The following is a 26996-nucleotide window of genomic DNA, read 5'->3' as shown; positions in this document are numbered from 1 at the left end:
CAGAGCATCGGAGAATGGATTAGAGTAATAGGAAAGCAACGAGACAGGCAAAGAGGAGGAAGGGATTAGCTCCCGAGAAAACAACGCTCATATGCAGACCTGTATGAGCCGTCTAAGCTTATGCGCTCAAGTAACGCGGGACCTCTTCATAATCGCGTCGGTTTGAAACGTCTGAGTGTGCTCCTTTCCTTAAAAGCAACACATGTACAGTTGAATATCGTTATAATAAAGCAGGATTATGAGCAGAACTTTGTTAAATCCGATGTTCCTTGTAAGAGTAGAGATACCCGCCACTGTGGTCTAGTGGTTATGGTGCTCGAGTGCTGGCCCGCAGGTCGCGAGAACGAATCCCTGCCACGGCGGCCGCATTTTCGATGAAGGCGAAAATGGTTAAGGCCCGAACACTGCAATTTAGGTTCACGTTAAAGAACCCTAGGTTGCCGGAGCTTCTCTACTACGGCGTCCCTCTAAGACATATTGTTGTTTCGGGACATTAAACCTCAACAATTATTATTATTATTATTATTATTATTATTATTATTATTATTATTATTATTATTATTATATTATTATTATTATTAATATTATTATTATTATTATTAATATTATTATTGTTGTTGTTGTTGTTGTTGTGTTGTTGCAATATTACAGATGTAAATCATTTCTAACAAATCGACACTTTGGCAAAAATTGTCAACAAAAAAACGCTTATTCTAGGCTTGAAACTCATAATAAACGAAGTATTCCTTACCGGTCTGCTTGTTACATTTCAAACTAATATGGTGGGACTACCAGAAAATGCGTTTTTTTTTTTGTGCCAGATGACCAATACTTTTGCCACTTTTCTTAAACTGATAAAAATGTGCTTGTGAATTGTTGTTCAATACTTGTTTTGCTTTTTATGGTACTTTAATGTTTTGAAGCCTCCTGCTAACAAAATACATCTTCGTTAAAGACGATACCACGGCTACTCTCGCGTTTTCTGTTCTGTTATAAAAGAAAAAAAAATGTCACCAAAAGGAAGCGTGGGCGTAGTTAGTTCATTATAACCGATAATTCGCTATACCAGTGTTCGCAACACCAATTTTCAATCGTAATAGAAAAAGTACCGCATATGTTTCTCCACTACAAATATATTTAGAATGGCGCTGTCGATGTGTCAGCTGTAACCGAAAGAATCTAGTAGAGAATTCGAGTAATAAAGGAGCAATAAAGTAAAAGTGAAATAACGCAAAACTACTCAAGAGAGACAATGCTACCAGTCCCCACAGAGATATTAAAGATAGGCAGATAAGAAAATGAATTCGAAGAGCTAGTGTCGGCACCGAGATGGGGTTAAAAGATGGAAGCACAGTATATGCTAGAAGAAAATGAAAGAATAAAAAACTCAGCGGACTAAAACCAGGAAAATCTGCCGAACTTATGCCACTGCAAAAACAAAAGCAAAATATCAATAAAGTACACAGTGATCCAATGGATGGATTGTTTAGCAGTACAGTAAATTAAGCAAGAGCGTTTGGGAATGTGTTGCTTGCTGGAAAGTGTTAGATACGAACTGCGCACCAATGCAGCATCCAGCTTTTCAGCGGATAAGTGCGGCATTCCCACAGAGGCATGGGAGTGTGAGTCATCCCCAGAGCGACGCCTTCGCGCCAGAGCCGAGGTGGTTCGTATTCCACGTTCATCGATCCTGGGACGGTGGCCTCACCGGGATGCAACATGATGCAAGGTGGCATTGCATCTCTAGGCGCGCGCTATTACATGCAAGAGTGCAGTCCACCTGCAACAAGGCTCTGGGTCTCCCATTGGCCGAAAGTGACGCCACCTGTTTGGGACTGCCAATTGGACGAAGCTGACATCATCTCGCCCCTGTTCTTGATTGGCTGGAAGTGACGTGTGGGAAAGCTTTATAAGAAGCACGACCATCGAAAGCCGGGTCGTGTTCTCCTGGCCGTGGTCCGCAGCGTACGATATGCTGCCGTCCGAAACTATGTTTATCTGCAGTCTTGTCACCCTATTTTATTAATGCTCCTATTGTAAATAAATCTAAGTTCTTCATCGCACTTCCGCGTCAATCAAGGCCAACTCCCGGCGGGATGCAATAAAAGTAAGCAAACGTGATGTTGGAGGTAACGAAACCGGCAGTCAGTTTAGTTCGTCCAAAAGAGAAAACAGAAGCGGATAACTAAATCATGGAGGTGCATTTGATGTCCACGTGTACAAAATTTAAGAGCATTCGATAGCGTGGAAACCCAGGCCCCGGGAATCCCCGGGCAGTGTCATGGCAACAGTGTCCTAAGGAGCAAAATAGAGGCCGGGCAACGGAGCGAGTTAACTAAAAGCGGGAAGCTGGGGCTAGGATAAAAGGAAGTACCTGCCTGAAGAGGAGCCAGCTCTTTGCGGGCTCATATTTGACCACTCTGATAGCGGGTATGTGAACAGGGAAATGCCACCCATAGCTTGTCGCTGTCACACTTGTTCTTCTAGTTTTGTCCGCACAAGTCTGCGCGAGCAGGCTTTATGTGTACTGGTACAAGGGACGCTTCTGCAACCAAGATCAAGACATATCATCTTGCCTTCCAAGCGGTGATAAAGACAAAGACAGCTATGTCTTTCAGGAAAAGTATTTGCTGCATCAGTGCAGTAAAGCCTTTGTGATCCGTTTTCATGAGATAGCACGCTTTGATGGATCAGTACACTGTTGCGCATTTCTTTATCAAAGTAATCCAGCACTTAATTTCGCAACAACGCCGGCGCAAAACTGTGCTGTTGTGTATGCCTGATTAGGTTAGGTAACGGTCGCTCTAATGTTCTGATGACAAGTCTTTTTGGCGGACGTGATAGCTGTTGCTTGCAACTGCTATAATAATAATCGCGAATGTACTTGCTAATAGATAATAATGATGACATCGAGAAATCACTAATAAGTGTGCTTATAGTAATTTTTTGTTCTACGGTATTGCATGTTGAGGGGGTAGAGAAATTTGCTTAAAAAATGTTTACCATTTTTGGTTTCGCCATATACGTAATCGTGTCAAGGGTAGCGTTTCAGTATTTCATAAGCGTAAATTATTCTACACTTCAAATAATTACTATTTATATACATTTGAGGCACCCAGATTGAACACATTCAGCGAACGAGCATGGCTTGGACAAATGATTTCAGTTAATATTCATCCAGGTTATGAAACATAGAAATGTTACTGAACTACTCAAGCCCGCAGCCAAATTACAGTTGGGTGGCAAGCAAGTATGCTGATTTCAGGCGAGAACGATGGCCACCTACGGAGTGCAGAGTAAGCAGAGAACTGCAGAAATAGACGAAAGGAGACTCCGTGTTCCTTTCGTCTTCGTGTTTAGCATTGCATCAATAATGCAAGTCTAACAACTGCCTTGGAAAAACACCCCGTGCAGGCGTAATGTCGGCGTAGCGTCAGTTGTCATTGTTAGGCTGGCTATCTAATTTTATAACAAAGCAGTAAACACTACATATATACTCCTACTATACTGTCATCCTGTCAGGTTAACAACTGTGGTTCCAGTGTTGGCTCCGCGTTTATAACAGTCTAGTAAACATTACATTTGTATTCCTGCAAGCTATATTCAAGCGTTGCTCGACCCTGGAGGAATACGCTAACGAAAGTTACGTATGATATTCCCATCATCGCAACGTAAAGTGTACTTCGTTTCGTAATACTGATGTACGTGCTCTAACGAGAGTGCTGACGTTACGTCAGACCATAAGTTACCCTCTAAACGGCGCTGTTATTGACGTGGCTGGTAAGCCAACGATGTGCACACAACTGCTACACTTACAAAAACGCGTCGATCCACCTCGTAACGCTTGGCTCAAAGCCAAAAAATGCAGCATAGAACTACTCGCTGACTGCTTCGCATGAAACCGATTACCACAAGGCGTGGGATCTGCCGAATATTTAGATGCGAAGCATCTTATGGCGGAGTTCAAACCGGTGGTGGTTGTGGTGGTGTGCAGCGTGACCACCCTTACTGCGCATGCGCAATCCCTCTCCCCACACCTCCTCTCCTCCTCTCTCTCTACCCCTCTCCCCTCTGAAACGCGGGCTCGACATGCCGAAGCGCTGCTTCGAATTGCTCCATGGTCCTCTTTAGCGGGAGATGGTGTAACTTTCTTTATCTGGGCCATGGATGACAGGGGGGAATGAATGGGTGCGTCAATGAATGCGCTAAAAAACTCGGAACGTGAGTCAAAATGAGAACGATAATGAAGTAACTAGGAGCAGCTTGGGATTCCCTTTTTCAGCGCAGTGTAAGCTACCGGGCTAAACTGTTGCTAACGTCCCTGCCTTTCTTCCATCCTTCTTTGTTTCCTCCCTTATTGAAGTATATATGCACACGCGTATGGTCAAAACCGCACCTCAGTAGCCGCACACAAGAACACAGTTTGCGGATACGTGCGTGAAGGAGGTACTTCTAAGTTGCTCCCACTTAGTTCATTATGACGACCTACCAGCTAGCCCAACCATATATTTTAAGTCCACAAGCAGCCTAACTAATCAGAATAGAACAAGGCATGAATAACGGAATCCGCGAAGGAACAGCCAGGCTCGAGTCAAGTGCTGCTTTGCACTCTATCAGCTCGAGCTTTGTGGCATGGTCACGATCACAGTCATTTACTCTTCGGTGTGTTTGCCGACGTCAGATACGGGTACTAGCGCAATGCGACAAGCTTCCATTAAGCATCTGCTGCTCGCCCAGCTGAGCTTGTTATTAGGCCGGATAATCTTTCCCTTCACCGAACGGCTCTCGAAGCCGCACCTGCTTCTCTACACACACCCCTTTAGTGCAGGAGATATGTGCCGTATAATCGTGGAGCATATTATATCGGGTGACGGTTTTGAACAGACAGACAGACAGAGAACTTTATTCAGGTCCTGAGGAGCTGCGTTGTAACGCCCCCTTTTAGTGGGAATCCGTAGCAGTCGCGGGCCGCTCCCACGTAAGATATTTGGGGCAAATGAAACATTTTCGACACCTTATTGGCGTTACAAAAAAGGCGCGTACTCACAAAGCGCATTGCGTCGCCATTGTCTTATGCGTGAATTTCACTTTCTCTTTGAGCCTCTAGAACCTCTCCCGCGTTGTTATACGAAGAATATAAACGCCGGCAATGCGGAAATCCATTGTACATGTACTTTCATGCGAAAGAAGGCGACCTTGGTAGAGTCACCGTCTCCCTGTCAATTTTTGTTCTCTTTGTAGTTCTCACTCTCTTAACCCCTGTGTCGGGTAACGTGCATAGGGTGTCCATGAAATTGCGGATTAATCAGATTTGGTCGACTATCTCTACTCCGCCACAATTACGAGCAATCGCTTTTTCGAAATCTTAAAGCGGCAATGGGCTATTCGCAAGAAGATGCTCTATCATTTGTACGGACTGCCTGTCTCCACTAAATGAGATGTTCATTAGTGGTGTAGTGAACGGCCAACTCTCGCCGACATTACGTGGGAATGCCATTCGCGGCCCCCAACCATCAATTTTCCCCTTATCGATGAAGCAATCTCGATCAAGGCAGTGGGAGAGCTGGATTGCTAACAAGAATCGGGAGAGCCAGCTGGCTCTACTCGGCCAAGCCCAGGGAGCCGCAAAGGCCAGTGGAGCCCTGGACTGAGGACCCCACCCACTTGCCCCGAAACGTTATATAGGCAATAAATATTTTCACTACTACTAATACTTCACTTTCTTAAGTAACTGCTGTAAATGTCTATAGTCGTCTGGACATCTGGGCGGCTACAAAAAAATGTAGTTAGGAAGGCAGGCAACAAATATTCCATGTCCCTCATTTCTGAGAATTTTTTGACACATTTTTTGATACACCTGGTTTATCTAATATATTTATACAAGTGCTGAACATGTCAACAAATAGTGTTTTGTCCTTCATTTTGCATTGTAGAGATTATCATATTATATGGGCTCTCTGTAAATCAACAATCAAATGCTCAATGCACAATTGACGGGTCAATGATGCAACATGATTTTCGGTTTAGAACACAAGAGTGTACTTCTGGTTCGCTAGTTCCAAGGTTTTCGACACAATTTTTTTATGTATTGTACGCCGTGGTGCCAAACTGACAAAGCTGGATGCTTATCTACACATCCATCATATCCGTGTTTACATGTTTATATATCTACTTTTGTGCTGGCTTAAACAGACCATAAAATCAAGGAAACCATAGGAACCAACAATTCATGTATGTACCTGCAGTTTAGTAATTATTGCCTTTAATCATTTCAATTGACGTAATAATTACTGCACTGCAGTTAAAGTCAACAACTAATGTCCCCTAGGAATTCCTTTGCTTAACTATCTGTTGTAATCATTTGGTCGTATACCGTAGAAATGATCCCCTCGAAAAAAAATTTCTCACGTTCAATGCTGCACTGCTCACTGTTCACTTGCCTCTTTTTTGGTTGCCTCTTGGTTGTTACAGATAGAGAACAAAGACGTTAACCCCCGAAATGGCGGTACCTAAACGCATTTGTGAATTATTTCGCATGAAAATCTTCGTACATTTTACGAATCACCACATCGCTACTTCTTTTCCTAACCATCATCTTCTAAAGCTGTCGTTCTCACAGATGAGCAGTGTAGTGCGCAGGCAATTTTTTTTAAATCACAGATCTATATATATATATATATATATATATATATATATATATATATATACGCAGTGAAACAGACGCGCGTACGAAGCGATTTATTGACGTTTCGGCCGCGGGTCCGGCCTTCATCAGAATCACCCCGCGGCCCAAACGTCAATAAATCGCTTCGTACGCGCGTCTGTTTCACTGCGTATATTTACCCGGACCTAGAATCATCTTTTCTCGACATATATATATATATATATATATATATATATATATATATATATATATATATATATATACAGGTCTTTTTTTGCCGTTTTTCTCTCGGGTAATTTATTCTTCTTAAACTTTAAGAGATTTTACCGTGAATTTGTAACGCACGAACTATTCATTTTTAAAACCCTTTGCTTCAGAAAGTGAATTTGTTCTTTAAGAAAGGGGCACCGTCCGATTCATGGCCTGTCCCCCGAAGTGGGTTGCGCCGAGTGACTAAGGAACAACAACAAAAATAATGTGGTAAATGTTCCCCTTTAAGAGGATCAAAATAACGTCATAAAGTGTGCAAACGCCGTATGTTGCGCCTATCATTTTTCAAGGAAGACCCTGACGCAGAAAAGAGCCCCAAGAAGAAGAGCAACTTTATTTAAAAACATGTCCAGCGAGTTATTCGAGGATTTGGGCGAATTTCCCCGCATAGGCGTCGGCCACGAGCCCTTGAGCTCTGGCGGCTGCCTCGGCCCGCTGGACGGCCCAGAGTTGGCCTTCGAGGGCGAAGCTGAGCACTGCAGTCTCCCAGCACGCTCAGTTTGAGGCTGCGTCTCCGTATGCAACTCCAACTCTGTCACAAAGCTTTTTTTCTTTTTTTCTTTATTTTTTGTGGGAAGACGAAAATGTCACGAACATAAACACGTTCCAACTTTGCGTTTAGCTCGCCGATTCTAATGCATTTGTCGCAATCGAAAACCAGACCTCTTAGACGCAAACAGAAGCTCGAACTTTTTGATTGCTAATAACCGAAGTCTCTACAACGATTATAACATAGCCCAAGCGAATTCGGCACATCTCACAGTATATAAAGGCAGCAAATATACTACCTGAAGTAAACGATTTTAAAGTGCAAATCTTTTGCTGGTGTTCATTATTTCCAATCATTGCAACAAGATTCCAGGTTTCCGAAGTATCTCGTCCAGCGGGAGCACATCAATCAAAAAGAGAAAACAAACAAACGGAAAGAACATGACAGCGTAATGTAAAGCGCATTACCAAACAGCAAGGCACGAGAAATGTAGCCTGTGGGTCGCAATTCTCTTACGAAGGCACCCTTTCGCAACAATCTGGCCTGTCTGTCATGAGCATGTTTGCTGTCGAAAAAACGAATAGGGACGCTCCAAGATTGAAGCATTCTTCATGACTGAAGTAAGGTTCGGAGTAAGTAACGACACCGTGAAGAAGGAGAAAAAAGGAACCGGAGCCGATTTTCTTGTGAAGTCGTCTCGCGGTCGCTTTTGAAAAGGAGCGTCGTCACCAAGAGTAATGAAAAACTTCAAGAAACAAATAGCGTGACAGCTGTGTATGGCTTTAAGAGTTCACGATAGAAAGCCAGAGTTTGCGAAGAGTTTCGAGAAGAAAGAACGTCGCTCACGCAAGCAGTTGTTGCAGCACGACGGAACCAAATCGCAGTTCCTGAATGGGAACTCGTTCCGTTCTTAAGAAACTCCGTGAAACAGCTTTGAATGCAATCTAAAGCATTGAAGCAACATCGGCCTCGGCAAATTGACGACGCTGCGCAACTTGGATGCGGGCAAACTTGTCGCAGGTATACACCTCGGTGTGTGCGCTTCCTTTATGCGCCGGCACGTTGCGTAAGCGCGCGAGACTATTTGTGCAGTTTGTTTGCTTCGCTCCAAGATGATTGCGTCTGTTGTAATTCTTGGCGCTGCTTTAGGACACTTGAACATTTCATCCCAGTTAAGTCCCACGTTCGCTTACGCAGGTTGCATAGCTAGTTGGGGAACACAGACTTTTTTTTGCAACGTGTGCAAGCCCTAAGCGATTGACTGTTTCCGTGTCCGAGAGTGGTGGGCTGCTCGACGCAACTAGGGGCGTCGAGCCTGATAACTTTCCTTAGCAAACTGATCTGGCCTTTTCTTCACAGACATTTCTTTCCGTGTTCATACTTACTGAGTCTCTGTCATTTGCAGATTTTCTATTTATACCCTTTTATTTCTTCCACTCTTCATCTCCTGTATTTATACCCTCCTCCCGAAAGAGTAGGCAAGTGTTGTGCCCCTCTAAGCGAGAGTTGTCAGCCCGCACCAAGAAACACCGTTCATTGGTTTACAGTGGGCATCGTGGCGCCATTTCTCGGAGGAGGCGGCAAAGTACCTGCTGCGAAACTGTTGACTAGTTGCCTAGACTGATCTGGTTTTGTTCTCGCAATGATACCCGCATGTTATTGTTTGAGAGCCCATATAACGGCTCTTGCTTTTGGCTGAAGGCCTTTTGTAGATCGCCGACAACGGCAGCTAAAGGCATTTCGTGCCCTACATGTGAAAAGGCCAGGTTTCTGCGATTGCGTACCGGCACGCTGTGGTCGACTCGGAGGCAACGGACCATGAGTTTTGACTTGAGCGACCCCCACTGGAGGGACGTGCTTTTTTTCCACCAGGAAAGGTCACCTTAGCTGAACAAATGGTTCTTTAGCGTAAGGAATATTCTCTGTAGTATTATCAAAAGGCGGGCGAGTGCCAGCCCATTTCTGGGTAGGGCACAAACGGACGAAACACAATGGAAGCACACGGGACAAGCGCTGGTTTAACAACCGAAATATTTTAACAACTCAAAGCGCTTGTCCCGTCTCTTTCGGGTTTCGTCCGTTTGTGCGCTACCCAAGAATGAATATTCCCTAAACAGTCGTTTGCAGTGACAAGCGTCACAGTGCACCGTAATATTCCTATCCCAGTGACGACTTAATACACACACTCTAAAGCAAAATTATCCAAAAAATCAATAACGGAGTCCAATAGGCGCGCGCGATGAACGGATAGAATGTTGAAGAAGCAACCACCTGTGCTCTTCGACCGCCTGGATATTCACCGCCATTGCCGTCGGCCGCCCAGGCGCTCGCTCACCGATGATTCGCCGCAGCGATGAGCTGCGAGCTCCCGATATTGGGCAGAGGCCTCGCCGCTGCACTGGTGCTCGTCCAAAACGCATTGTGGTTTCTGGCAACGAGCGCGATTGTATCTCCCCTGTTTGAAATGCACCGGCATGGGCTGGCGTGGGCTTTAGCTCGGTGAATTAAGCTGTGCTTCGGAACTCTGCGGAAATTGGTTGCCATTACCGTCGGTTTCCTCGTCGCTCGCTCGCAAGCAGTTCGCCGCCGTTCGTGGTGGCGGCCCTGCTTTCGCTCGCTCTACCGCCGCTCGCTCGAGCTTCGATGGTTCGCTGACGACAGCAGCGGCTGACGGGCTTGCTCGAGCTGTACGACGCTGCTCGCAGAAAACTCGCCGACACGTTGGCGGTTCCTCGGCGTGATGGCTGCGGCTGCCGCTAGTGAGCTGCTGCGCTATGTCGCTCGAAATGCGTCTTTGATTATGTATGACATCACGGTGCAATTATTTCATGTCATATTTTAAACGTGTCTTTTTATTTCACCTTGTAGGTATTTGCCCTATGCGCGCACGTTCATCCTCTCCGTCACGTGTGACTAACTATTTGCACTCTTTTTGTGCTTTGCAGAATGCAGTCGTTGTCCACAACGTGCAGAGTGTTGTGTGCGCTGGCACGTGCCATCCCAGTCATCTATCGCTTCCGTCGGAGCAGGTTCACAAAGAGGACTCTAAGAGATATGACAACGCGGGTGAACCTCTATTGCACATTTGACAGTGAATTCACTGAAAGAAAGAATAAACTTCGTGTGTATATAGAAAAATAAAACATTTCATTTTCTTACATTTGTATTTCGTTGTCGTACTGACTTCCAAAGCAGTGAAAGGCGCATGACTAAATATTTTTTCGCGTGTTCTTTTCCGCGCCAATTTGTTGCTCACCGCGAAAAAAAAATACGCGATAAAAGTATTAAGCCTTGCGGAGAGTAACTGTAGAAAATCATTTGTGGGGATTAACGAATTATTGGAACTGGTGATAAAAAGTTTATCCGAATTGAGTACTTGAGTGGAGCGACCGTTTGTCCGGTAAGGGGCAAATGTGTGGACTAACAGTTACCTGTTAAAGTGTAAATGTGAGGATTAAATGTTAGTCCATTGAGGTGATCTGGGGGACTAACTGTTTGGCCGTGTGGTGTAAGCCCATAAAGTGATTAATTAAGGGTGTGTGGTTCGCCCAAAAGGAAGAACAGCACAACCTTTTAACACCATTTTGCCTTAGAGTGCACGCTCCCGTTACATGCATGTCTTAGCGTACTTCCACTCTTGATCGCATTTTCATAAACCAATACAGATGTTTCACCTAGCGTATGTTGTCGCTTACTGTACCTGCAGAGTTAAGCGCTGTCGAACGCTGGTACCGTGTTTATTTGAATTTAAGACAATATTTTTTTTCTAAAAAAAACGCTGTGCGAAAGGGGGGGGGGGTCGGCTTAGAATCGAGTACAATGGTTAAGTTTTTTTCTGGCCTTGCGAATTTCTGGGGTCGGCTTAGAATCGGGGCCGGCCTAGATTCGAGTAAATACGGCATGTTTTGCCTAGACGATTGTCAACAAAAGACGGGCATGTCTGACATTCCAACAAAGAGGGCATCCTTTCTGAAAGCCGCACTTCACCAGATGCGGCATAGTAAAGTTTATTGACAGCGTTAGCGGTGTGATAAAATTTGCAGCTCCATCGTTGCATCAAGTCTGTGACAGTTCGAGACAATCGGGAAGGGATTGGAACAGAGGTAAGGACCGCGTGTCTAGCATTCTATGTCGGGAGGGCATTCTGGGTGAAGCCCCGTCGCAATAAGTTGACGAAGACGCCCTCGTAGAAATATGCGACATCTCACTGCGGGCTACAAATAAGACTCACAAGAAAGTCGAAGGAGAGGACATTGGTACTGCTCCATAACTTAAATTTTAGAATTGACTTGTTTCTTCTCTGTAAATGAAGAAAAAAATGTGAGAGAATGCGTGGGACTTATGATTCATTCTTTGTCACTTCTACTGCAGTTGACTTTTATTTTAGTTTTTTTCTCCAAGTTTGATTCCCTATTTTACTCAGATGCTATGGAAGATATTACATCAAACGAGAAAAAAAAGAACTGTCCGAGGTATATATAACGGTATGTGGCGTGAGGTCAAGCCAGGGCAAAAGAAAGATTGTTGCACTCTCGCCGTCATGATACGAGCGGCGCTCACTAATATTCCCAGGTATCCATGCACATAAATGCCCGATAAAAATGGATAAGGGGCAGACGACCACCGCCGTAGCTCAACTGGTAGAACAATGGGCGCGTAATCGAAAGGTTACAGGTTCGGTCCCTGCTGACAGAAACTTCTCAAGATGAATATGTACCACCTAGCTCGACTATCGGTCTTACTCCTCACAAGAGGCATACATCGTGTATCTGACTGGATACAATGCATGCGGTACGTGAATATTATGCTAGGTGTTTGTCTGTACTTGTGTAAAGAAGGATAAGAGATTTTTGGTTATTGGTGGCGCGGTCAAGGATCTGGCCTGTCATTTCTGTGCTGGACTGTTCGGTGGAAAGACTGAGAGGTAAAAATTGCTGGTAATGTGGCACAGTAAGCAAAGGCATTATTCACATGTCGCGCAGCACGACCCATCAATACTTCGCATTAAGAACAATCTTCACCTGTCGAACGTCGGCGTCCCGCATACAGCGGAAAGAAAGGCGTGATCTAATCATAACGCTGTTGAAGCGATGTAAATTAAGACGGTTACATTTAGGAAACAAGTAGCACTTAAGGAGAAAAAGCTTTATCTGATGCCTTAACCTATAGAACAATAGATTGTTGGACGAGTTGGTAATTCATGATGAGTAAAAAAGCATGAAAAAACGTAGGAAGAGATGAAGAAGGCTACGGCACAAGCGCAGGCTACAACGAAAGCCTTAACTATTTGCATAACTTGTTGAATATCACTACTAGAATCCACATGTCCATTTATCATCTATTTATGTTGGGTGATCCCGTAATCCAAGGTTTGTCAGGCAAAGCATTGAGCTGCTCTGTCGACGAAACCGTTTTCAGTAATCATACCTGTCGTGACTGCAGGGTCCACTGCGTGGGCCTGGCTGCCACACGGCTGTGGCGCTAATAAGCGAACTCGTTTGACTAAATTGGGAGACGCGCCACATGCAGACTTGGCGGCACTGCCTGAGGCCCGCGCTAAGGAAAGCAAGAGAAAAGAGCAAGAGAGCTCGGACTCAGAAGTCGGCTTCTGCACGAAGCGTTTTGGCGAGGGGCGCCACGGTATTGCCAGACGCAGCTCCTGTGTTATTAACGCAGCCATCATCACATAACCTCACACGCATTCTCCTAAAGTGTACCTATAACTAGCAGGAACTAAATAATTTCGAATTCAGACTTTAAAGAGACTCATATATTACACATATCTCGGCCGGAGCTGCCTCGCGCTGAAAGTATTGCCTCAGATTGAGGTGCATGATCTGAAAGTATGATCTATGTATACAGTTCTTAGTCGCATGCTTACAAAACGCTACAGATATGACGCGTACAAGTGACATAGAGGCCAATGTTTCTCAAGCTTGATTTCCAAAAAAAAAAGAACCATCAAAGTGGTTCAGTCCTTAACCCCTGAACGAGAATTTCACGTTATTAAACGATAGTTTCATATAGGCCTCCAGAAATGAAGTGCACGGTCTAGAAGCTACGCACAGCCGCGAGTCGGTAAGGAGTCTGCAGTAAGAGCCGCCGTAATATAGATCGACGGTGCACTCGACTAACAAGAACATATAGGGGTGATGTAATGCGCCGTAGATGCAATTTCGGCGTACCATGAAATACCACCGTCCTTGAAAAAGACCTCTATATGTACTCGGCCCTTGATAGGTCAATGTGTCTTTCGCAGGGCATTACAGTGCAAGTCGACCGCAAAGTACATAAAAAAAGGTGTGACGACAGAGTCCGAGTCAGACATCAAGACTTGCATGCCATCCTGTGACCATCACCCGCGGGCGAGGACTAAACGAAGCTCCAGGAGGCATTGATTAACTTTTCCTAGCAAGACTACATACATAAGCAAGCACGATTCCGGCAAGACCGCAATAACTGTCACTACTTTGAAACTACATGCTGCAATACAGTGCGAAGAACGAACCATCGCTTATTGCTCAATGCATGCACATGGGCAGGCCAGCGCGGACAGACAAATCGAAAAGTGGCAAGTAAATGAAGACGCAGCGAGTTTATTACTACGTGTGCTGTTTGTTCCTACCGAGAGTTACCGCTAGATACTTTGGCGACCAGGATTCGCTTCGACGACCTCACTCTGCCAACGCAACCACCGCAACGAGTATCCAGCGATTTGCACATCAGTCAGCACAAGAGATCAAGCACCAGCATGACGTAAGAACTGAACAAGATGCGAGCACACGTGAATTACAACATCGCGTTGCGCTGAAGGTCATTGAGCTCGATTCGTCCGGTCGCTGTGGAAAGGAGGAAAAAGGAGGGCATATCCGCCCATCAATTTCGTACTACTTGTCGCAATAGATACTGTATATTTAATATTTATTTATTCATTTAATTAAACACTTCAGGGCCAAAGGCATTAAAGAGAGGGAGTGGTTACAGTAAAGGACAGAAAAACAAGCGCATATAGAACGTTTTCAGTACAAAGGGTCCTGATTATACAATTTTAGCTAGAGTTAACAAAGCATATAAGGTGTTCACAGACAAGTGATCAAAAATGCACTCTGCAGGTTGCTAACATGTGCGTAGGAAGAAACAATGCAGGTTACTAACATGTATGTAGTAAGAAATCAAGCCCTGTATAACGGAATGCACTCAGGTTACACACGCAATATAAAAGCAAAAAAGGAGGAGGATCCGATTAAAGAATGTTAGCTAACGCTGCACGAAACAAATGATTATTTTGAATTGATGCGATGTCATCAGGAAGGCGGTTTCATTCAGTGGATGGTCGAAGAGTATATTACAGAAAGAAGGTTTTGGTGTGACACGTTTCGAGGCCAACCTTATAACGATGGCCGATTGGAGCAGATATAGGTTCCGGCTGAGAATTGATTTCGAAGCACAGCTCCTGTAGATGTTTATATGCAAGGTTCTCGCTAAGGAAAATTATCGGTGCAAAGTGACCATGGGAACATTTTTTCCTCAGCTACAAGTCGACGCTGCATTGTGATGGGAATAAAAATTATAGAAACAGAGTGATGGCGACATCTGCTGGACACGAACTGTTGCACATATACGAATGGACTAAAAATATGTGCACCCTATGCCGGTGTTGCGTGTGAAATGTTTGCGCAAGGTAACACTACTGCAGAGACTAGACGATGAAAAGTTTTTGCATCTCCTATAGAGTATATTGAGAAAGTTTAATGCGAAGCGTTACTGGGGTCAATGTTTGGAGTCTATTCGTAGGCAACGCACGAGCCTGCGGTTTGATTTAGAAGAAAAACGCCATTAGGAATTATACTTTTTAGGCAATGAAGAAGGTGAAAATTTTTTAATCGAATAGCGTTTGCCATTCAAGATGTTATCTTATGTAATTTGCCGGCCCGTCTTTTAGGTTACAGGACATGTGTCACAGTGATATGAAGGTAATTGAATTCTGAAATAATTTTGAATTTGGGCTGTAATTCTTGCTCTTTACGTGACTTCTAACCATTTTTTTTTGATCCGCAACAGTCATATTAAAACAATCATGAGTTACAGAGCCGCAGGTTTCGGTGTCGCGTAACAAGAAATCATTTGTCAATTTGTCGCAATTTCACGTATTCTTTCACCGTGGGCGGTTACCTGCGATATGTGATCAAACACACAGTTGCATCACACGTACACTCACACAATCGCTTGCGCGACGTTAACACATTCATAAATAATATAAGCAAGACGTGAACCATGAGTGAGGCATGATAGCCAGGTTTCGAGTAGCCATACAATTTCCTAATTAGTTTGCGCGGATCTTCGTTAGATATATTTTCTTGCAAAAAAATCACAGTTTCGCCGCAAGGGCGAAGCAATGAATGCGATAGCAAGAAACTAATGCTATACAAAGTGAGGCTCGCCAATGATACTCTCAGTTTGAACAGCGCTCCTGTTGCAAAGGCGGCCGAAGCAGGCGAATGAAACTAGCGTGCTTCAAGTGTCGAGCTGTGACACTTGATAGTTCGCGCTCATCTTCTGTTTGTTCGTTAGCGGCGTCTCTTGAGCTCGAGTGACATTCGTACGCTCCGTAACATGAGCGCAGACATCACGGTGAAAGCTCGAAACATCCCTCTTGCCCTCACCACGAGAAAACCCCGCGAGCAGACAGCGGAAGGCCAAGGTTCTCGCTGCGCAAATATAAGTTGCAGCGAGCGAGTTCGCCGACGACTTTTAAATGCGCCCGTCGTGCTCCTAGCGCCATCTCGCTGATAATGAAGGAAAGCTTATAAGCGGCGGCCGTCTCTGAGTCTGTCCAGCGGTAAAGGGTGTGTATATAACGCTCGCCGTTAGCTACGTGGAGGACCTGCGTTCCGTGGCGTAGTGGTTAGCGCCACTCACTGCGGAGCAAGAGGTCCCTGGTTCGATTCCGCGCTTCGGAAGCATTTTTCTGAATTATTTTTCTTTGGGTCTTTTTATATATATATACATACTTATACATATACGGCGCATGACGGCGACGGCAAAATCCAGCTGAGACTGTCAATATAATTGCTATCGCAATAAAAAAAGTAAGTTTCGCCTCGAGGACGAAGCAATGATTGCGATAGCAACAAATTGTAATCTTATACGAGGTAAGACAAGCAGCTAACTCTTTTGGATCCTACCTCGCGTAACTCTACAACAGTCTGGTGTGAGGAAATACGGCCGCTCCAGGTAGCGAAGTGGTTTGCTTGCTGCCTGTCATCTCAGCGCGAAGTAAGCAGTAACAGCCCAGCACGCATGCGAGCCGTTTGCTGATGTCTGCCGTAATAGCACGCGCGCCAGCGCCGCAATTTGGTCTTACGATCAAAGTTCGCAGTTGCTTCTCGGGCGGTGCAGCACTCCCCCCCTTCCCGGCTTTGGTTCATACTCCTTCGCCCGACAGCAGGTTTTCCCTCTGCTTGAATAGCAATCTGCGGCAGTCCTCCCCCGATGGTGATCTTATCACAGTCGCCCTTTGTGTGACGTATATAACCAGCTCATTTCATTTCTCCTTCAGCCGCATTCACACCAGCGCTCGCGCGCTTTAACTCTTGGGTCGAATATACGGTGACATACGCGGTGCGATGTTGCGCGGTGTTACGGGGCGGTGAACATACGCGGGGTGATCGTATCGATTTGGACTTGATACAGAACATGTCTGCGATGTCAACAACAAAAATCCGTCCAGAATGTCCATATAATTGCTAACGCTGTAAAAAATATTTCCAGGGCTCCAGACATAAATGTTGGTCAAGAAGGTGGGTCAAGCATTTCTTACTCAAAAGACTCTATACAAAGCCTCGGGACATGCACAGTAATGTTACCACATAAAACACAATCAGTGGTATTAGAGCGACTGAAATTGGGCCGGGTTGGGTTATTGATTACATCATACATCAATCAATCAATCAATCGTTTTTATTTCAAGTTCTTATTACATGAAAGTACACAACACTGATTAGACCCATAGCCACTGGCTAGTAGGGGGTCTAAATAAATATGTATTTAAAGGAACAGATTGTGTTTACAAAGCAGATATTTATTGGTACACTCAATCATAAGAAAAAAAAAGAAAAATGGAGCAAAATATAAAACGGGAACATATTTGTGATAGGTAGATTGCAGTATCGTGCAACATGTTGCATGCGTGTAAGGGATTGTATGTGCAATACAACAAATATAAATACAGAGAAGTACGTAAAGCATGTCAAGTATGATTTTGGTTTACATATAACCAATATATAACGCAGCACAGATTACAACAAAGTGTGTGTTAGTGTTCCTGTTCATTTTTCTGCAGAAAGTATTTTTTAAGCGCACAGGAAAACCTTTTGCTTTCTTTTATTTCACACGGTATATCATTCCAGATCTTAACCCCAGAAAATTGTAGCAATCGTTTTCCATAAACATTATTAGTAGGCGGAAGATTGAAATATGTAGTGTGGCACGTCTGGTAAGGCGGGAAGAGGATGAAAATACTGATATATGAAAGGGCAGATTATAAGAAATGACATTATGGACGGTAAGCGCAATTTTTTGCTGTCGTAAATATCAAATGGTATGATTTCCATGTTATAAAACAATGGCGCGGTGTGTTCATCATATCTAGCATTGTTTTATTATTCGAAGTGCTCGCTTTTGTAGTATACGTAAGGGTTCTAGATACGTTTTAAAAGTCCATCCCCATGAATCTATGCAATATGATAGGTGACAATGAAAAAAAAGCGAATAGAGAATTCGGAGGATACTAGTTTTAAAATAATTTCTAGCGGTTAATAACGTACTGCATCCAGATCCTAGTTTAGCGCATAAAGAGTTAATATGGCTTTGCCAGTTTAAATGGCTATCGAAAATTACACCCAGATATTTGAAATCTTTCGTTTGCTCAAGCACGCAGTTGTTTATTGTAATGTAAATAGACTCATTGCTTATATCCCGATAACGGGAGTGGAAAATAGTGTATTTAGTTTTTTTAGCATTATGTGTCAGTTTGTTCGCTGAAAACCACTGACAAATATTTTTAGTTCTGAATTACTTTTATGCTCTAGATCCCTCATATTGTCGCAGTAAACAATAACGGCTGTATCATCAGCGTACATTAGCATCTCCGCCGATGTCAATATGCTTGGTAGATCGTTTACGTAAAGTGAAAAGAGTAAGGGTCCCAGAACGGAGCCTTGCGGTACCCCTGTGTGTATATTTAACAGGGTGGAGGTGAGACACGCACATACATACATACATACATACATACATACATACATACCTACATACATACATACATACATACATACATACATACATACATACATACATACATACATACATACATACATACATACATACATACATACATACATACATACATGCGCACGCGCGCGCATGCACGCTTGCGCGCATGGCAACACACATTTGCTTTATCAGCAAACCAAGCTCTTAGAACTGTTAACTCGAATCTAAGTCGTCTTTTTTTCAAACCCCAGACAATATGAGAAATACTCCCATTACACAGCCCCTATACTGCAAGGGTCGGTAATTTATTGCAATAAAGTCAATCTTTCTTTTCTTTTTTTCCTAAATCAGCTGTCTCCGATGCTTTATCTCTGGCCGCAATTCTCCCCTGCCATTTTCTTTCGCTTTCCTTAAAGGTAATGGTTATAAAAGAAAATAGAACGAACAAATCTAGCCGCCAGATATCAAAGCCTAGCTCGTCATTACCAGCGGATATGTCCCAATTTTTTCAAAGAGACACCCGGGACCTTCACGCTTCCGTTCTTATCGCAAAACTTGAGCCGAACGTCTCTGTCGTCAGGGAATTAACTTGCCCGCATGTTTTGTCTTCCACCTTCCTTTGGATTTCATTACGCTTGCCTTGCTTTTGATAGACCAAGAAGAACCTTCGCAACGTCCTCTTTCTTTTTTTTCCCTCGGTAACGGCTTGCTAATATCAGGTTTTGATTTCGTAGATTACGCTGTCCCGGCAGTTGCCAGGCACTCGGATAAATCCTCGAAATGGTGTACTCCCTCCCTCTCAATGCAGGCCCCGCTCCCTGTTGAGATGACTAGAGGGTCTCTCACTTATGAAGTAACCTTTTCAGAACGGCTGGTGACTGAGAGAGAGTAGGTTTAACTTTAAAGTACGTATTTTCTGTCATTTTCAGTTCCATCTTTTCTATGTTGTCGCTAGTGACCTGATTGGATAAAACCCTCCGAACTTATGAGGTAAGGAATATTGGAGGATTTTTTATAAAACGGCTGAACTACGTGTTTTCTCTGTTCCGTGCCTACATTTAGCTCTATGTCCTTTAACATTGAATAGCAATAATTTCCCCGAAACCGTCTCGGCCGCTAGTTATATTTGCTGTTGTGCATCGCGTGACGTTTGGTAATTGCAATTTTTGGCATACGTGCAAACACTACTGTTCTGTTGCAACAGTAATTATTCATAGCTGCACAGTTACTCATATGCCGTTCTGCGGCTACGCAGATACAATAAAGTGGAGCGTTTGTGCTTTTCTGCTTTATTTCTTTGGTACGTTAAGCCTGTTTTTTTAGTTGTAAGGAAGCTAATTTGAGAAAAACGCAAATAAACGCAAATACGCACAAACGCACAAGAAATATAAAAAAAAGATAACGCATGGAGTGGTGCACATGTGCGTAGAAGCATAGTTTTTGCGGAGTTGCACCTTTAAACGTCCCCTTCACTTTAGTGTGCGGAGCTTGTTTCTGTCGTAACATATCGAATTCAGTAAACTAGAAATACAAGAGCAACCATAATGTAACATAGAAAAGGACACTTCCTTGATATATACATTTCTCCTAGTGTGTTTTTGAAAAGCTCAAACTTGCAAGCTTTCGATGACATAAGAATAAATGGAAAAATAAAAGTAAAAATAAATTTCTTTTTATGTGTAATATTTTAAGCGTGATTTTCCTGGCATGTGAGGCACTCTCAGCCCTTACCAAGGCTCATTTTCTTTCCAAATTTCGTAAATTTGGTTGGGCGGATCTTCGTGTAAATTTCTGTGCTTGTAGTGGCGCTCGCCCACAGCGAAACACGGGTAAGTGTAGCCATAAATGTTTATGCAGTGATGAATTCAAGACTGCAGTGGATAAGAGTGTGCAGACGTAACATTATTTTGACTCATAAAACGCTTTGGTGGGCGCGTTGGTTCATTCTGTAATATATTGAGCGCGAACGGACGGGACAGAACAAGACAAGAATTTAGTTTTATCAGCATTCTATAGTTTACATATGTATAGATGCATTGTCGATAATAGTGAGGCAAAAGTGAAAGTAAGCAGGAATATGTGCTCCCATGCGTGCATTATGCTGTGAACGAGTTCACCGGCAAGCAGAATAAAAAAAAGAACAGTTGAGGATGCTTACAAGAAAAGCGTGGGGTTGAATACCTTAAACGGTAAAGGGCAGCCCGTAAAACTGAAATACGCAAAAAAGCAAAGCGACGACTGGCTTGATTGCAAATTGTAGACTTAAAGTCCAGTACAGATTTCTGCTCCCCAACTAGGGCTTCTTTATAAGATAAAAGTTTTGCTCGATGTCCACTATTACTCTCGTTTTTCTATTAGTGTTTTATGAAGGCCACGCATTCTCATTAAGCAATAATTGCTGAAGAAGTGAGAGAGGTGCGGTTAGTCTGAAAAAAAAATTTTTTTCGCATTTCTGCAGCGCACCACATGACGGTCATGGTCGCTGGGAGGAGTCTATAGGCAACGCTTTCAAATTCAAATTTCGAGTTGCGAAGTGCAATGAGAGCACCGTTTCTTGTGTGACCGGCCATCTCTCGCCAGTTAAAATAAACAGGAGTTAGTTGGACCAACGTGTGACTTCCATTCGTTGGTTCAGCTATACTTTGTACTGTTCCAGAATTGTGCCAATAAATTTAGTTCTTTAGATCGAATGTATATTGCAGAAACTAAAATAACTTCTTTTATAAACTGACGAACCTCATCAAGATCGGCGCAATGGTTCCCGAGAAATCCAATTTTCCTGTTCGCACCTATCCAGGTAGCTGTTTTAGAAGATCTTCTGGTTCGGACACTTCAATTTATATGCGTGGGCTCTGAAAAGCCTTTTTTTTCTCGGTAACCACTGCGCTGATAGTAATAACGTTTCATGCGTCTAAAAGGAACTGGCTATAGCGGTCAGAATGTAGTGCTGCAGTGATAAGGAACCATCGGAGGAAACAAAAAATGTAGCTTAAGAGAGAGAAAAGCATAACCATCGTTTGCAAACTGAGAATTGAACGTTGCAAAATCAAACGCAGAGATATTAGAAAAAGGACATTAAGAAAGGTGCATATTATTGTGTTAAATGACAATGAAAAGAAAAGAAAGATCACCGCCAAAGCCCTTCATTTAGATGGTTAGCCAGCGAAACTGAAACGCGTGGCCCCGGTGTTTATCACTGGGTCAATTGCGACAGTTCGTTAAAGACTTTCTCAATTACTGGTAACGTCTGTACAGCAATCATAATTAGTGTTTGATGACCGTGTGTTCCCTTCTTTATTTTTAGTGGACCAGTGTTGAATAGTGCGGCTTGCCCAATTTGTGTGGCACATACTCGGTAGGAGTATTTGTGCACTTAGGTCGGACGCATTTTGGTTTTGCCTAGTCATACACAACTTCCCTTGATCATAGAAGAATATCACTTACATATAGAGCAGGATCCATGGCAATCAGCCGTTCATGAATTGAGCTAACAGCAAAATCTTGACAAGCGGCAAACGCATTGAATGTACGTGCAAGGCTTGTTATGTACTAACAAGGCAGCTAGGCTGATGTTCCCGTAATTTGGGTTGTCTTATCGCCATGATGTGTGCCAATATATTCTACGGTTTTTGGTTAATAAGTTAAATTCTCCAGCGTGTCTCCGTACCAACGGCCCAAATTTTGGTGTTTAACGTGACAAAACAACGATGTAATATGAGGAGAGCTTGTGTAGGGGCTAGTTAGAACATAATGGATGCAAATTCAGAAGACAGCAAACAGGAATGGCACAGACGAAGCGTATCTAATAAATATTTCAATTAAACGAAAAGACTAAAAAGGGGGTGGGAAAAGACACAGGAGATGGCTGTGTGTGCAAACTGCACATGAGCCAACATGAATGCCAACAATGGAGAAAACACGTGCATTTATCTATTAGGATATTACGTTTACACAACGCCATATCAGCATTCAAAATGAAACATGTGCGGCGATTAGAGTTAACTTTGTCTTGCTGAAAATGCCACTTGCCCAGGGAGCACCGAATGTTGACACAACGTTGCCGCAACATTGAGAAAGTTGATTCAGCGTTCTGGCAACATTGCGTGCTACAAGGGTGCCTGTCTAGAAGTGCTACGGACGGAGAGCTCACCCATGCGCCTTTGTCTTTTCCGACCCTCCTTTTTAGTCTTTTTTTTTTCATTAAATCAGTTGGATGCGCTTTGTGTGGTTCCTGTTTGCTGTCTTTTCAAATTTTCATACATATTTCAGGTATCAAGAATCCCGTGTCTGAGGGAAAAAGTGAAATTCTAGATCCTGTGGGAAGCTAAATTTCAATATTAGGCCTCAAAAACATATTTTAGAAAGAAAATGTTGTCAAGATGGAAAACTACGAGAATGACGCTTAAAAGGCGCACTTATATAAGCTTACTTCTACTTAAATCTGTTACATTGCTGCACTTTGCACAATAATTAAATGCAGTTTTGATTTTATTGCAATATTTGAGTACAAACTCTATTCTTGAATTTTTTTCAATGTTTCGATGGAAAGAAAAATTTGCTAGGATGCCTGCCGACTTAATAATAGCGTATGTCACACTGTGTCACTGGGAATATCAAAATCTTTAAAGAAAAGTAAATTCGCCCCGCCACGGTGGTCTAGTGCTAATGGCCCTCGACTGCTGACCCGAAGGTCGCGGGAACGAATCCCGGCGGCTGCATTTTTGGTAGAGGTGAAAATGTTAGAGACCCGTGCACTTTGATTTAGGTGCACGTTAAAGATCCCCAGGTGGTCGAAATTTCCGGAGCCCTCCACTACGGCGTCTCTCAAAATCATATCGTGTTTTCGGAGGTTAAATCCCCGATATTATTGTTATTATTAAGAAAAGTACATTCCGCGAGTTAGGACTGGACGTCGATTGTTCTTTTTTTTTGGGGGGGGGGGGGGAGTGGAGGTGCCAAGATGGCGAAGCACGAAGGAGACAAAAAATGACGGTTCAAAAAACAAATATTACGTCGAATTTGTGCGCTAGAAATTAATGTGGAGTCACCAACACAATCTGGAGTCACCTGGAAGGCAGCAACTCAAGGCAGGTTCAAGGCAGATTGCTCCCTTGAAAAAGAGAAGACCACTTGCCGAAATGTGGGCTCCAGCGACACCCCCTGTTTAAGGATTCTTCATATATGCGCATAGTTCTACTAATCAGCCTGTACTGTTACTGTTTAATCCTAAACATCGCGCAGTGATTTGTTTTGCTCTTCTTCAGAATAGATATAGAGAATTCAGTTGCAAAATAATTCGAGGTATATTATGACAAAGGGGACCGAGGTGCTCACTTTTGAGTTTCTTAGAGCCATATTTTACAATATCTTTGGCTACGCTGGTTCGTTAACCTTGAGAAAATCTTGGAGAACGCTTGAGCTTCGGCTTCCAGTGTAGAACACGATAACGTAATCGATACCCGTGCGCATCGCCTTCAACTGTTTGTGTGCGTAGCAATGGCCGTTTCAAGCTATCCTAGAATGTATCTTACAAGTACAGTTTCCAAGTGCCCACTACGCCATATTTCTTCCTGTCGCATATTGGCGAAGTAATCCATTACGCCTCCATAGGCGGCACATGCACCTGCGCAGCTGTACGCATTGTAATGGGTGGGCAGCTTTAAAACACCCACTCGTTGCGGAATTCACGTTTTGATGCATGGTGCGATTCTAGGAACATACCGCGCAATATTACATGCGTCAATGGGACTCCTCGAACTACTTGACATTCTTATAGCGTTTTTTTTAAAGAAACAAATCAAACCAGTGGCGTGGCTCCGTGGTAGAACATTTATTTGCCTCGCAAAAAGCCTGTGTTCCGTTCTCTCTTCGACCGATGTTTATTTTTATTATTTATTTACTTGCATCCACCTCGAATTTCAGCTCACAACCAACGATGCCGACAACCGAATTTCTGCGAAACGAGCTCTCTAACGCTATCGCGTTAAAATTACGCAACGTGACCAACTGTACTGCTGATCCTTTGATTCTGGGTACTTACAATAGTATATGCTGACATTAGCCTACTACAACTGGCCTTTTTGCTAACACTCATGGGTGATACAAAAATAAGATTATGTAACTTTCGCACGCATATTGAACGTCCTATTTAATCGGGGAGCTGAAATTATGAATCATTTTTCTTCAGATGCAGTTGCTCGACAGTTACGACTCCGTCATCTTTATTTGAAAACAAGCGCAGGTGTTGGTGATTCTAGTCGCAACAGAAGGAAAAAAAAAACTAGATGGAAAGGTTGAAATATGGCAGGCAGTTATATCAATACATGTGCCTAACTTTTCCGCGTAAAAGCTGAAGCAACAGTTAAGGAAAAAATATCTAATTCACTGACATACTTTCATCTCACTCGCGTTTATTATCAAGTCAGTTTCGACTGTGCTGCGGTCAAGTGCCTGTTTCCTTTTTTTTCACTCGCAAATGCTGCCTCGCCTTATGCAACGTAAGAGTTGACCCCATGCGTAATTTACTCATCAACCGTATAATCTCCTGCATGGAGAGTTTCGCAGCTCACAAAATAAAAGTAATTCAAACAATTACTTAATATATATTACGCATATAAGGTTCCTGTTGCCTATACACGTGTCGCGGCTATTGCGTCGTCGAACCTCCTCGCGAAGTTCCTGAAAAGCTGCAAGTCTGAACACGTGGCCTTGACCTGTGTCCACTGCGCAAGATTCAACTAAGAAAAATGGTGGCATGCAGGGAGCTGCCACGCGCTTTAAGCAAGGTAAAGCGCGAGGTTCCATGAAATAGCGGAAGAGTCATCGACATACGGTATAGGGAGTAATAAGTTTGTCTTGCTTGCTTGTATTACGTCTCTTTAGTCTCGGATTTAGAGCAAGGACGCCGTACACGTGGCGTGTGTACACGCGATTCCACTGCTGACTGTAGAATTTATACGACTTTGCACCCCGAACAGCCCAAATTGAAAGAATAATCCATGATCTCGCTGCGGACATCGCAAACGTCATTCTCAACAGAGATGGTGTTTCGCATGTTGAGTAGTTAATTAACTTGTGTGTAATTTCTATTAGCAATCTTTGTGTTTCTTCAGAAGGAAATTTTCCTCAGCTGATTGCGATGCACGCGAAGTCACCAACAGGAAACGTTTCACAGCGAAACTGTTTATGGCAAGGTGAAAGCAAAATTCGTCTCTCATATGAATGCGTCAACTCCTAGCACGTATGTATCAGAAAAACTCGGCAAGCACCATAACACACCACTGGTCTACGAAAAACGGAGAAAGCAGCACGCGGGCAGCAAGCTCTAATTAGGATTTCAGAACAGACGTTAACAATAATTGAGAAACAATTTGATGAACCATCGGGATCAACTCAGTGATAAACACCAGGCCATCGGTTTAAGCTTCGTTGGTTAACCGTCTATGCGAATAGCGTGGGCAGTAATTTTTAATTAGCTTTCGGGTGATCCCTTACGAGCGTGTGGCATGAATCCTCTAGTCGATCGTCTTTACTGTAGCCCTCCACAAGCCAGCCAGCACGCACACAAACAAACAAGAAAGACATGAAGGGAAATGAGTACAAAGGCTCGCTTTTTGTCAGACGAAAGCCAGTTTATGCATCAAATAATGAAGTCAAAGAAAATATAGAAAGCGGCAGTTGTAGTTTTATTGCTATAAAATAATTATGATCATATTGAGAAAATGGAATCCAAAATTTATGTTTTTGCCCGGTAATCCAGGAATTTGTTCAGGGCGATGTCGACTTTCCTTTTTTTCTTTTTTCTTTTTACCAACATTTATTCTTTTTTGTTTTAGGTGTAATTGCTGAAAGAAGGTGTAGATCATCAGACCGCAAGGATGTTGGCCATGTCTAAAACTAGGAAAATTTTCTGGTCGCTGACCGACATATCTATGCTTCTGATACTCTAGTCTGATATGCTGCGGCGCCGAGAAAAATCCTCCTTACGCAATATTAATCGTGCTCGCTAATGATGGACGTCTCGCTTCGTTAGATCTTTCAGTGCTCCGCACCTACCCTGGCATAACAAGACTTTGTCGAAGTGAGTTGGCGAAACTGCCAGGACTTTAGATATCTGTAATTGCGTGTCCCTGTCGGGTTCTCATAAATGGCTTGAACTGAAGAGACTGAAGTCTCAGTGTTGGAGTACCGACATGGTGGGGCACGAAGTTTGTGATTTCGCGTTAAAGTTATCAGTACATGGCATGGAGGTTATATCATTATTCATAAAGAGACCAATAGCGTTCAGGCCGCGTCGTCATC

This window comes from Rhipicephalus sanguineus, chromosome 7 (assembly GCF_013339695.2).
Source record: "Rhipicephalus sanguineus isolate Rsan-2018 chromosome 7, BIME_Rsan_1.4, whole genome shotgun sequence".
In the NCBI taxonomy this organism is placed as follows: Eukaryota; Metazoa; Arthropoda; class Arachnida; order Ixodida; family Ixodidae; genus Rhipicephalus; species Rhipicephalus sanguineus.
Note: the sequence above shows the minus strand (reverse complement) of the source record.